Genomic DNA, 14,028 nt, shown 5'->3' on the forward strand with positions numbered 1-14,028 from the left:
AGGAGTCTCTGAAACTTTCGCACCTGGTCCAGGAGTCGCTGAACCTGTCCCACCTGGTGCAGGAGTCTCTGAACCTGTCCTACCTGGTCCAGGAGTCTCTGAACCTGTCGGACCTGTTGCAGGAGTCTCTGAACCTGTTCCACATGGTGCAGGAGTCTCTGAAGCTGTCCCACCTGGTGCAAGAGTCTCTGAAGCTGTTCCACCTGGTGCAGGAGTCTCTGACCGTGTTCCACCGGGTGCAGGAGTCTCAGAACCGGTCCCACCGGGTGCAGGAGTCTCTGACCCTGTCCCACCGGGTGCAGGAGTCTCTGAAAATTTCCCTCCGGATGCAGGAGTCTCTGAAACTGTATCACCGGGTGCAGGTGTCTCTGAAACTGTCCCAACTGGTGCAGGAGTCTCCGAACCTGTCCCACCTGGTGCAGGAGTCTCTGAAGATGTACAATCTGGTGCAGGAGTCTCTGAACATCTCCCACCTGGTGCAGGAGTCTCTGAAGATGTACAATCTGGTGCAGGAGTCTGTGAACCTGTTCCGTCTGGTGCAGGAGTCTCTGAACCTGTTCCACCTAGTGCAGGAGTCTCTGAAGCTGTTCAAGCTACTGCAGGAGTCTCTGATCCTGTTCCACCTGGTGCAGGAGTCTCTGAACCTGTTCCACCTGGTGCAGGAGACTCTGAACCTGTTCCATCTGGTGCAGGAGTCTCTGAACCTGTTCCACCTGGTGCAGGAGACTCTGAACCTGTTCCATCTGGTGCAGGAGTCTCTGAACCTCTTCCACCTGGTACAGGGGTCTATGGACCTATCCCACTTGGTGCAGGAGTCTCTGAAAATTTCCCATCCGTTGCAGGAGTCTCTGAACCTGTTCCACCTGGTGCAGGAGTCTCTGAAGCTGTTCAAGCTGGTACAGGAGACTCTGAACCTGTTCCACCTGGTGAAAGAGTCTCTGAACCTGTCCCACCGGGTGCAGGAGTCTCTGAAACTGTTCCACCTGGTGCAGGAGACTCTGAACCTGTCCCACCGGGTGCAGGAGTGTCTGATCCTGTCCCACCGGATGCAGGAGTCACTGAACCTGTCCCACCGGGTGCAGGAGTCTGTGAACCTGTTCCATCTGTTGCAGGAGTCTCTGAAACTGTTCAAGGTGGTGCAGGAGTCTGTGAACCTGTTCCACCGGGTGCAGGAGTCTCTGAACCTGTTCCACCTGGTGCAGGAGACTCTGAACCTGTTCCATCTGGTGCAGGAGTCTCTGAACCTCTTCCACCTGGTACAGGGGTCTCTGGACCTATCCCACTTGGTGCAGGAGTCTCTGAAAATGTCCCATCCGTTGCAGAAGTCTCTGAACCTGTTCCACCTGGTGCAGGAGTCTCTGAAGCTGATCAAGCTGGTACAGGAGACTCTGAACCTGTTCCATCTGGTGCAGGAGACTCTGAACCTGTTCCACCTGGTGAAGGGTCTCTGAACCTGTCCCACCGGGTGCAGGAGTCCCTGAAACTGTTCCACCTGGTTCAGGAGTCTCTGAACCTGTCCCACCGGGTGCAGGAGTGTCTGAACCTGTCCCACCGGGTGCAGGAGTCACTGAACCTGTCCCACCGGGTGCAGGAGTCTCTGAACCTGTCCCGCCGGCTGCAGGAGTCTCTGAACCTGTTCCACCTGGTGCAGGAGTCTCTGAACCTGTCCCACCGGGCGCAGGAGTCTCTGAACCTGTCCCACCGGGTGCAGGACTCTCTGAACCTGTTCCACCTGGTGCAGGAGTCTCTGAACCTGTCCCACCGGGTGCAGGAGTATCTGAACCTGTCCCACCGGGTGCAGAAGTATCTGAACCTGTCCCTCCTGGTGCAGGAGTCTCTGAACCTGTCCCACCTGGTGCAGGAGTCTCTGAACCTGTTCCACTTGGTGCAGGAGTCTCTGAAGCTGTTCAAGCTGGTGCTGGAGTCTCTGATCCTGTTCCACCGGGTGCAGGAGTCTCTGAAACTGTACCACCGGGTGCAGGAGTCTCTGAAGCTGTTCCACCTGGTGCAGGAGTCTCAGAACCTGTCCCACCTGGTGCAGGAGTCTCTGAAAATTTCACTCCGGATGGAGGAGTCTCTGAAACTGTTCAAGCTGGTGCAGGAGTCTGTGAACCTGTTCCACCTGGTGCAGGAGTCTCCGAACCTGTTCCACCGGGTGCAGGAGTCTCTGAACCTGTCCCGCCGGCTGCAGGAGTCTCTGAACCTGTTCCACCTGGTGCAGGAGTCTCTTAACCTGTCCCACCGGGTGCAGGAGTCTCTGAACCTGTCCCACCGGGTGCAGGAGTCTCTGAACCTGTTCCACCTGGTGCAGGAGTCTGTGAACCTGTCCCACCGGGTGCAGGAGTATCTGAACCTGTCCCACCGGGTGCAGAAGTATCTGAACCTGTCCCACCTGGTGCAGGAGTCTCTGAACCTGGCCCACCGGGTGCAGGAGTCTCTGAAAATTTCCCTCCGGATGGAGGAGTCTCTGAAACTGTACCACCGGTTGCCGGAGTCTCTGTACCTGTCCCACCTGGTGCAGGAGTCTCTGAACCTGTTCCACCTGGTGCAGGAGACTCTGAACCTGTTCCATCTGGTGCAGGAGTCTCTGAACCTCTTCCACCTGGTACAGGGGTCTATGGACCTATCCCACTTGGTGCAGGAGTCTCTGAAAATTTCCCATCCGTTGCAGGAGTCTCTGAACCTGTTCCACCTGGTGCAGGAGTCTCTGAAGCTGTTCAAGCTGGTACAGGAGACTCTGAACCTGTTCCACCTGGTGAAAGAGTCTCTGAACCTGTCCCACCGGGTGCAGGAGTCTCTGAAACTGTTCCACCTGGTGCAGGAGACTCTGAACCTGTCCCACCGGGTGCAGGAGTGTCTGATCCTGTCCCACCGGATGCAGGAGTCACTGAACCTGTCCCACCGGGTGCAGGAGTCTGTGAACCTGTTCCATCTGTTGCAGGAGTCTCTGAAACTGTTCAAGGTGGTGCAGGAGTCTGTGAACCTGTTCCACCGGGTGCAGGAGTCTCTGAACCTGTTCCACCTGGTGCAGGAGACTCTGAACCTGTTCCATCTGGTGCAGGAGTCTCTGAACCTCTTCCACCTGGTACAGGGGTCTCTGGACCTATCCCACTTGGTGCAGGAGTCTCTGAAAATGTCCCATCCGTTGCAGAAGTCTCTGAACCTGTTCCACCTGGTGCAGGAGTCTCTGAAGCTGATCAAGCTGGTACAGGAGACTCTGAACCTGTTCCATCTGGTGCAGGAGACTCTGAACCTGTTCCACCTGGTGAAGGGTCTCTGAACCTGTCCCACCGGGTGCAGGAGTCCCTGAAACTGTTCCACCTGGTTCAGGAGTCTCTGAACCTGTCCCACCGGGTGCAGGAGTGTCTGAACCTGTCCCACCGGGTGCAGGAGTCACTGAACCTGTCCCACCGGGTGCAGGAGTCTCTGAACCTGTCCCGCCGGCTGCAGGAGTCTCTGAACCTGTTCCACCTGGTGCAGGAGTCTCTGAACCTGTCCCACCGGGCGCAGGAGTCTCTGAACCTGTCCCACCGGGTGCAGGACTCTCTGAACCTGTTCCACCTGGTGCAGGAGTCTCTGAACCTGTCCCACCGGGTGCAGGAGTATCTGAACCTGTCCCACCGGGTGCAGAAGTATCTGAACCTGTCCCTCCTGGTGCAGGAGTCTCTGAACCTGTCCCACCTGGTGCAGGAGTCTCTGAACCTGTTCCACTTGGTGCAGGAGTCTCTGAAGCTGTTCAAGCTGGTGCTGGAGTCTCTGATCCTGTTCCACCGGGTGCAGGAGTCTCTGAAACTGTACCACCGGGTGCAGGAGTCTCTGAAGCTGTTCCACCTGGTGCAGGAGTCTCAGAACCTGTCCCACCTGGTGCAGGAGTCTCTGAAAATTTCACTCCGGATGGAGGAGTCTCTGAAACTGTTCAAGCTGGTGCAGGAGTCTGTGAACCTGTTCCACCTGGTGCAGGAGTCTCCGAACCTGTTCCACCGGGTGCAGGAGTCTCTGAACCTGTCCCGCCGGCTGCAGGAGTCTCTGAACCTGTTCCACCTGGTGCAGGAGTCTCTTAACCTGTCCCACCGGGTGCAGGAGTCTCTGAACCTGTCCCACCGGGTGCAGGAGTCTCTGAACCTGTTCCACCTGGTGCAGGAGTCTGTGAACCTGTCCCACCTGGTGCAGGAGTCTCTGAACCTGGCCCACCGGGTGCAGGAGTCTCTGAAAATTTCCCTCCGGATGGAGGAGTCTCTGAAACTGTACCACCGGTTGCCGGAGTCTCTGTACCTGTCCCACCTGGTGCAGGAGTCTCTGAACCTGTTCCACCTGGTGCAGGAGACTCTGAACCTGTTCCATCTGGTGCAGGAGTCTCTGAACCTCTTCCACCTGGTACAGGGGTCTATGGACCTATCCCACTTGGTGCAGGAGTCTCTGAAAATTTCCCATCCGTTGCAGGAGTCTCTGAACCTGTTCCACCTGGTGCAGGAGTCTCTGAAGCTGTTCAAGCTGGTACAGGAGACTCTGAACCTGTTCCACCTGGTGAAAGAGTCTCTGAACCTGTCCCACCGGGTGCAGGAGTCTCTGAAACTGTTCCACCTGGTGCAGGAGACTCTGAACCTGTCCCACCGGGTGCAGGAGTGTCTGATCCTGTCCCACCGGATGCAGGAGTCACTGAACCTGTCCCACCGGGTGCAGGAGTCTGTGAACCTGTTCCATCTGTTGCAGGAGTCTCTGAAACTGTTCAAGGTGGTGCAGGAGTCTGTGAACCTGTTCCACCGGGTGCAGGAGTCTCTGAACCTGTTCCACCTGGTGCAGGAGACTCTGAACCTGTTCCATCTGGTGCAGGAGTCTCTGAACCTCTTCCACCTGGTACAGGGGTCTCTGGACCTATCCCACTTGGTGCAGGAGTCTCTGAAAATGTCCCATCCGTTGCAGAAGTCTCTGAACCTGTTCCACCTGGTGCAGGAGTCTCTGAAGCTGATCAAGCTGGTACAGGAGACTCTGAACCTGTTCCATCTGGTGCAGGAGACTCTGAACCTGTTCCACCTGGTGAAGGGTCTCTGAACCTGTCCCACCGGGTGCAGGAGTCCCTGAAACTGTTCCACCTGGTTCAGGAGTCTCTGAACCTGTCCCACCGGGTGCAGGAGTGTCTGAACCTGTCCCACCGGGTGCAGGAGTCACTGAACCTGTCCCACCGGGTGCAGGAGTCTCTGAACCTGTCCCGCCGGCTGCAGGAGTCTCTGAACCTGTTCCACCTGGTGCAGGAGTCTCTGAACCTGTCCCACCGGGCGCAGGAGTCTCTGAACCTGTCCCACCGGGTGCAGGACTCTCTGAACCTGTTCCACCTGGTGCAGGAGTCTCTGAACCTGTCCCACCGGGTGCAGGAGTATCTGAACCTGTCCCACCGGGTGCAGAAGTATCTGAACCTGTCCCTCCTGGTGCAGGAGTCTCTGAACCTGTCCCACCTGGTGCAGGAGTCTCTGAACCTGTTCCACTTGGTGCAGGAGTCTCTGAAGCTGTTCAAGCTGGTGCTGGAGTCTCTGATCCTGTTCCACCGGGTGCAGGAGTCTCTGAAACTGTACCACCGGGTGCAGGAGTCTCTGAAGCTGTTCCACCTGGTGCAGGAGTCTCAGAACCTGTCCCACCTGGTGCAGGAGTCTCTGAAAATTTCACTCCGGATGGAGGAGTCTCTGAAACTGTTCAAGCTGGTGCAGGAGTCTGTGAACCTGTTCCACCTGGTGCAGGAGTCTCCGAACCTGTTCCACCGGGTGCAGGAGTCTCTGAACCTGTCCCGCCGGCTGCAGGAGTCTCTGAACCTGTTCCACCTGGTGCAGGAGTCTCTTAACCTGTCCCACCGGGTGCAGGAGTCTCTGAACCTGTCCCACCGGGTGCAGGAGTCTCTGAACCTGTTCCACCTGGTGCAGGAGTCTGTGAACCTGTCCCACCGGGTGCAGGAGTATCTGAACCTGTCCCACCGGGTGCAGAAGTATCTGAACCTGTCCCACCTGGTGCAGGAGTCTCTGAACCTGGCCCACCGGGTGCAGGAGTCTCTGAAAATTTCCCTCCGGATGGAGGAGTCTCTGAAACTGTACCACCGGTTGCCGGAGTCTCTGAACCTGTCCCACCTGGTGCAGGAGTCTCTGAACCTGTTCCATCTGTTGCAGGAGTCTCTGAAACTGTACCACCGGGTGCAGGAGTCTCTGAACCTGTTCCATCTGTTGCAGGAGTCTCTGAAACTGTACCACCGGGTGCAGGAGTCTCTGAACCTGTTCCATCTGTTGCAGGAGTCTCTGAAACTGTACCACCGGGTGCAGGAGTCTCTGAACCTGTTCCATCTGTTGCAGGAGTCTCTGAAACTGTTCAAGCTGGTGCAGGAGTCTGTGAACCTGTTCCACCTGGTGCAGGAGTCTCCGAACCTGCTCCACCTGGTGCAGGAGTCTCTGAACCTGTCCCACCGGGTGCAGGAGTCTCTGAACCTGTCCCACCGGGTGCAGGAGTCTCTGAAAATTTCCCTACGGATGGAGGAGTCTCTGAAACTGTACCACCGGATGCAGGAGTCTCTGAACCTGTTCCACCTGGTGCAGGTGTCTCTGACACTGTCCCCCTGGTGCAGGAGTCTCTGAAACTTTCGCACCTGGTCCAGGAGTCGCTGAACCTGTCCCACCTGGTGCAGGTGTCTCTGAACCTGTTCCACATGGTGCAGGAGTCTCTGAAGCTGTTCCACCTGGTGCAGGAGTCTCTGAAACTTTCGCACCTGGTCCAGGAGTCGCTGAACCTGTCCCACCTGGTGCAGGAGTCTCTGAACCTGTCCTACCTGGTCCAGGAGTCTCTGAACCTGTCGGACTTGTTGCAGGAGTCTCTGAACCTGTTCCACATAGTGCAGGAGTCTCTGAAGCTGTCCCACCTGGTGCAAGAGTCTCTGAAGCTGTTCCACCTGGTGCAGGAGTCTCTGAACCTGTCCCAACTGGTGCAGGAGTCTCTGAACCTGTCCCACCTGGTGCAGGAGTCTCTGAACCTGTCCCACCTGGTGCAGGAGTCTCTGAAGATGTACAATCTGGTGCGGGAGTCTCTGAACATCTCCCACCTGGTGCAGGAGTCTCTGAAGATGTACAATCTGGTGCGGGAGTCTCTGAACATCTCCCACCTGGTGCAGGAGTCTCTGAAGATGTACAATCTGGTGCAGGAGTCTGTGAACCTGTTCCGTCTGGTGCAGGAGTCTCTGAACCTGTTCCACCTGGTGCAGGAGTCTCTGAACCTGTTCCACCTGGTGCAGGAGACTCTGAACCTGTTCCATCTGGTGCAGGAGTCTCTGAACCTCTTCCACCTGGTACAGGGGTCTCTGGACCTATCACACTTGGTGCAGGAGTCTCTGAAAATTTCCCATCCGTTGCAGGAGTCTCTGAAGCTGTTCAAGCTGGTACAGGAGACTCTGAACCTGTTCCACCTGCTGAAAGAGTCTCTGAACCTGTCCCACCGGGTGCAGGAGTCTTTGAAACTGTTCCACCTGGTGCAGGAGACTCTGAACCTGTCCCACCGGGTGCAGGAGTCACTGAACCTGTCCCACCGGGTGCAGGAGTCTCTGAACCTGTTCCATCTGGTGCAGGAGTCTCTGAACCTCTTCCACCTGGTACAGGGGTCTCTGGACCTATCACACTTGGTGCAGGAGTCTCTGAAAATTTCCCATCCGTTGCAGGAGTCTCTGAAGCTGTTCAAGCTGGTACAGGAGACTCTGAACCTGTTCCACCTGCTGAAAGAGTCTCTGAACCTGTCCCACCGGGTGCAGGAGTCTCTGAAACTGTTCCACCTGGTGCAGGAGACTCTGAACCTGTCCCACCGGGTGCAGGAGTGTCTGATCCTGTCCCACCGGGTGCAGGAGTCACTGAACCTGTCCCACCGGGTGCAGGAGTCTCTGAACCTGTCCCACCTGGTGCAGGAGTCTCTGAACCTGTTCCACCTGGTGCAGGAGTCTCTGAACCTGTCCCACCGGGTGCAGGAGTCTCTGAACCTGTCCCACCGGTTGCAGGACTCTCTGAACCTGTTCCACCTGGTGCAGGAGTCTCTGAACCTGTCCCACCGGGTGCAGGAGTATCTGAACCTGTCCCACCGGGTGCAGAGGTATCTGAACCTGTCCCACCTGGCGCAGGAGTCTCTGAATCTGTCCCACCTGGTGCAGGAGTCTCTGAACCTGTTCCACTTGGTGCAGGAGTCTCTGAAGCTGTTCAAGCTGGTGCTGGAGTCTCTGATCCTGTTCCACCGGGTGCAGGAGTCTCTGAAACTGTACCACCGGGTGCAGGAGTCTCAGAACCTGTCCCACCTGGTGCAGGAGTCTCTGAAAATTTCCCTCCGGATGGAGGAGTCTCTGAACCTGTCCCACCGGCTGCAGGAGTCTCTGAAAATTTCCCTCCGGATGGAGGAGTCTCTGAAACTGTACCACCGGGTGTAGGAGTCTCTGAACCTGTCCCACCTGGTGCAGGAGTCTCTGAAACTGTACCAGCGGGTGCAGGAGTCTCTGAACCTGTTCCATCTGTTGCAGGAGTCTCTGAAACTGTTCAAGCTGGTGCAGGAGTCTGTGAACCTGTTCCACCTGGCGCAGGATTCTCCGAACCTGTTCCACCTGGTGCAGGAGTCTCTGAACCTGTTCCACCTGGTGCAGGTGTCTCTGACCCTGTCCCCCTGGTGCAGGAGTCTCTGAAACTTTCGCACCTGGTCCAGGAGTCGCTGAACCTGTCCCACCTGGTGCAGGAGTCTCTGAACCTGTTCCATCTGTTGCAGGAGTCTCTGAAACTGTACCACCGGGTGCAGGAGTCTCTGAACCTGTTCCATCTGTTGCAGGAGTCTCTGAAACTGTACCACCGGGTGCAGGAGTCTCTGAACCTGTTCCATCTGTTGCAGGAGTCTCTGAAACTGTACCACCGGGTGCAGGAGTCTCTGAACCTGTTCCATCTGTTGCAGGAGTCTCTGAAACTGTTCAAGCTGGTGCAGGAGTCTGTGAACCTGTTCCACCTGGTGCAGGAGTCTCCGAACCTGCTCCACCTGGTGCAGGAGTCTCTGAACCTGTCCCACCGGGTGCAGGAGTCTCTGAACCTGTCCCACCGGGTGCAGGAGTCTCTGAAAATTTCCCTACGGATGGAGGAGTCTCTGAAACTGTACCACCGGATGCAGGAGTCTCTGAACCTGTTCCACCTGGTGCAGGTGTCTCTGACACTGTCCCCCTGGTGCAGGAGTCTCTGAAACTTTCGCACCTGGTCCAGGAGTCGCTGAACCTGTCCCACCTGGTGCAGGTGTCTCTGAACCTGTTCCACATGGTGCAGGAGTCTCTGAAGCTGTTCCACCTGGTGCGGGAGTCTCTGAAACTTTCGCACCTGGTCCAGGAGTCGCTGAACCTGTCCCACCTGGTGCAGGAGTCTCTGAACCTGTCCTACCTGGTCCAGGAGTCTCTGAACCTGTCGGACTTGTTGCAGGAGTCTCTGAACCTGTTCCACATAGTGCAGGAGTCTCTGAAGCTGTCCCACCTGGTGCAAGAGTCTCTGAAGCTGTTCCACCTGGTGCAGGAGTCTCTGAACCTGTCCCAACTGGTGCAGGAGTCTCTGAACCTGTCCCACCTGGTGCAGGAGTCTCTGAACCTGTCCCACCTGGTGCAGGAGTCTCTGAAGATGTACAATCTGGTGCGGGAGTCTCTGAACATCTCCCACCTGGTGCAGGAGTCTCTGAAGATGTACAATCTGGTGCGGGAGTCTCTGAACATCTCCCACCTGGTGCAGGAGTCTCTGAAGATGTACAATCTGGTGCAGGAGTCTGTGAACCTGTTCCGTCTGGTGCAGGAGTCTCTGAACCTGTTCCACCTGGTGCAGGAGTCTCTGAACCTGTTCCACCTGGTGCAGGAGACTCTGAACCTGTTCCATCTGGTGCAGGAGTCTCTGAACCTCTTCCACCTGGTACAGGGGTCTCTGGACCTATCACACTTGGTGCAGGAGTCTCTGAAAATTTCCCATCCGTTGCAGGAGTCTCTGAAGCTGTTCAAGCTGGTACAGGAGACTCTGAACCTGTTCCACCTGCTGAAAGAGTCTCTGAACCTGTCCCACCGGGTGCAGGAGTCTTTGAAACTGTTCCACCTGGTGCAGGAGACTCTGAACCTGTCCCACCGGGTGCAGGAGTCACTGAACCTGTCCCACCGGGTGCAGGAGTCTCTGAACCTGTTCCATCTGGTGCAGGAGTCTCTGAACCTCTTCCACCTGGTACAGGGGTCTCTGGACCTATCACACTTGGTGCAGGAGTCTCTGAAAATTTCCCATCCGTTGCAGGAGTCTCTGAAGCTGTTCAAGCTGGTACAGGAGACTCTGAACCTGTTCCACCTGCTGAAAGAGTCTCTGAACCTGTCCCACCGGGTGCAGGAGTCTCTGAAACTGTTCCACCTGGTGCAGGAGACTCTGAACCTGTCCCACCGGGTGCAGGAGTGTCTGATCCTGTCCCACCGGGTGCAGGAGTCACTGAACCTGTCCCACCGGGTGCAGGAGTCTCTGAACCTGTCCCACCTGGTGCAGGAGTCTCTGAACCTGTTCCACCTGGTGCAGGAGTCTCTGAACCTGTCCCACCGGGTGCAGGAGTCTCTGAACCTGTCCCACCGGTTGCAGGACTCTCTGAACCTGTTCCACCTGGTGCAGGAGTCTCTGAACCTGTCCCACCGGGTGCAGGAGTATCTGAACCTGTCCCACCGGGTGCAGAGGTATCTGAACCTGTCCCACCTGGCGCAGGAGTCTCTGAATCTGTCCCACCTGGTGCAGGAGTCTCTGAACCTGTTCCACTTGGTGCAGGAGTCTCTGAAGCTGTTCAAGCTGGTGCTGGAGTCTCTGATCCTGTTCCACCGGGTGCAGGAGTCTCTGAAACTGTACCACCGGGTGCAGGAGTCTCAGAACCTGTCCCACCTGGTGCAGGAGTCTCTGAAAATTTCCCTCCGGATGGAGGAGTCTCTGAACCTGTCCCACCGGCTGCAGGAGTCTCTGAAAATTTCCCTCCGGATGGAGGAGTCTCTGAAACTGTACCACCGGGTGTAGGAGTCTCTGAACCTGTCCCACCTGGTGCAGGAGTCTCTGAAACTGTACCAGCGGGTGCAGGAGTCTCTGAACCTGTTCCATCTGTTGCAGGAGTCTCTGAAACTGTTCAAGCTGGTGCAGGAGTCTGTGAACCTGTTCCACCTGGCGCAGGATTCTCCGAACCTGTTCCACCTGGTGCAGGAGTCTCTGAACCTGTTCCACCTGGTGCAGGTGTCTCTGACCCTGTCCCCCTGGTGCAGGAGTCTCTGAAACTTTCGCACCTGGTCCAGGAGTCGCTGAACCTGTCCCACCTGGTGCAGGTGTCTCTGAACCTGTTCCACATGGTGCAGGAGTCTCAGAACCTGTCCCACCTGGTGCAGGAGTCTCTGAAAATTTCCCTCCGGATGGAGGAGTCTCTGAACCTGTCCCACCGGGTGCAGGAGTCTCTGAAAATTTCCCTCCGGATGGAGGAGTCTCTGAAACTGTACCACCGGGTACAGGAGTCTCTGAACCTGTCCCACCTGGTGCAGGAGTCTCTGAAACTGTACCAGCGGGTGCAGGAGTCTCTGAACCTGTTCCATCTGTTGCAGGAGTCTCTGAAACTGTTCAAGCTGGTGCAGGAGTCTGTGAACCAGTTCCACCGGGTGCAGGAGTCTCCGAACCTGTTCCACCTGGTGCAGGAGTCTCTGAACCTGTTCCACTTGGTGCAGGAGTCTCTGAACCTGTCCCACCGGGTGCAGGAGTCTCTGAACCTGTCCCACCGGGTGCAGGAGTCTCTGAACCTGTACCACCGGGTGCAGGAGTCTCTGAAAATTTCCCTCCGGATGGAGGAGTCTCTGAACCTGTCCCACCTGGTGCAGGACTCTCTGAACCTGTTGCATCTGTTGCAAAAGGCTCTGAAGCTGTTCAAGCTGGTGCAGGAGTCTGTGAACCTGTTCCACCTGGTGCAGGAGACTCTGAACCTGTTCCACCTGGTGCAGGAGTCTCTGAACCTGTTCCACCTGGTGCAGGAGTCTGTGAACCTGTTCCACCTGGTGCAGGAGACTCTGAACCTGTTCCACCTGGTGCAGGAGTCTCTGAACCTGTTCCACCTGGTGCAGGAGTCTCTGAACCTGTTCCACCTGGTGCAGGAGTCTCTGAAGCTGTTCAAGCTGGTGCTGGAGTCTCTGATCCTGTTCCACCTGGTGAAAAAGTCTCTGAACCTGTTCCACCTGGTGCAGTAGTCTCTGAAGCTGTTCTACCTGGTGCAGGAGTCTCCGACCCTGTTCCACCTGGTGCAGGAGTCTCTGAACCTGTTCCACCTGGTGTAGTAGTCTCCGAACCTGTTCCACCTGGTGCAGGAGTCTCTGAAGCTGTTCCACCTGGTGCAGGGGTCTCTGAACCTGTCACACCGGGTGCAGGAGTCTCTGAAAATTTCCCTCCTGATGGAGGAGTCTCTGAAACTGTTCCACCTGGTGCAGGAGTCTCTGAACCTGTTCCACCTGGTGCAGGAGTCTCTGAACCTGTTCCACCTGGTGCAGGAGTCTGTGAACCTGTTCCACCTGGTGCAGGAGACTCTGAACCTGTTCCACCTGGTGCAGGAGTCTCTGAACCTGTTCCACCTGGTGCAGGAGTCTCTGAACCTGTTCCACCTGGTGCAGGAGTCTCTGAAGCTGTTCAAGCTGGTGCTGGAGTCTCTGATCCTGTTCCACCTGGTGAAAAAGTCTCTGAACCTGTTCCACCTGGTGCAGTAGTCTCTGAAGCTGTTCTACCTGGTGCAGGAGTCTCCGAACCTGTTCCACCTGGTGCAGGAGTCTCCGAACCTGTTCCACCTGGTGCAGGGGTCTCTGAACCTGTCACACCGGGTGCAGGAGTCTCTGAAAATTTCCCTCCTTATGGAGGAGTCTCTGAAACTGTTCCACCTGGTGCAGGAGTCTCTGAACCTGTTCCACCTGGTGCAGGAGTCTCTGAACCTGTTCCACCTGGTGCAGGAGTCTCTGAACCTGTCCCACCTGGTGCAGGAGTCTCTGAACCTGTCCCACCTGGTGCAGGAGTCTCTGAAGCTGTTCCACCTGGTGCAGGAGTCTCTGAACCTGTCCCACCTGGTGCCGGAGTCTCTGAACCTGTTCCACCTAGTGCAGGAGTCTCTGAAGCTGTTCAAGCTGCTGCAGGAGTCTCTGAACCTGTCCCACCTGGTCCAGATCCTACCGAGTTAGGAAGGGACTCGATCATTTTATGTCAGAGGGATTTGTTTTTGTGAATGAAGGGTCCACTCAAGTACCAATCAAAATTCTTTGGGATACTGGGTCTTCTCAGTCACTTAAGTTAGAGAGTGTTCTAGCGTTTAGCGATGAGACTGACACTGGTGAGGTAAATCTATATGAGGTATTGGGGGCAACCTTATGTCTGTACCTCTACACAAAGTAGTTTTACAGTCAGGGTTAGTTTCAGGACCTGTTAAAATCGGTCTACGACCCAGTTTACCAGTGGATGGTGTTTCTTTATTGTTAGGGAATGACTTAGCAGCTGGAAAAGTTGTTCCTGCAGAGCAGCTAATAACAAAGCCAATCACTGATGATCCAAAGATGGATTCTAACATGTATCCATCCTGTGCAGTAACCCGAGCTATGGCCAAACAGTCTGCCAAGGCAGATGGTTCTGTCCAGCATGGGTCTGCTACCCATGACATCTCAAATCTGGATTCAGATTTTGATGATTTATCAGTAGCTTTTCTACCTTCCTTGTTTGACCAAGATCCTTGTAGTAAGACTGGTCATACTGACTTGTCTCTGTATAGGAAGGAGATTATAGCGGAGCAGAGCAGAGATCCTGAAATTGCCACCTTGAGAGGGAACGCTCTTCCAGATAGTGAAATTGAGAAAGTACCCATAGGGAATTATTTCAATAGTGGAGTGTTAATGAGGAAGTGGAGACCACCTGAGATTCCGGCAAGTGAGGAATAGGCAGTTGTTCACCAGGTAGTAGTTCCTAAAGTCTATAGGAATGAGATTTTAACTTTGTCTCATAGTATGCC

The sequence above is a fragment of the Hemitrygon akajei genome, chromosome 22 (genome assembly GCF_048418815.1).
Source record: "Hemitrygon akajei chromosome 22, sHemAka1.3, whole genome shotgun sequence".
NCBI classification, from domain to species: Eukaryota; Metazoa; Chordata; class Chondrichthyes; order Myliobatiformes; family Dasyatidae; genus Hemitrygon; species Hemitrygon akajei.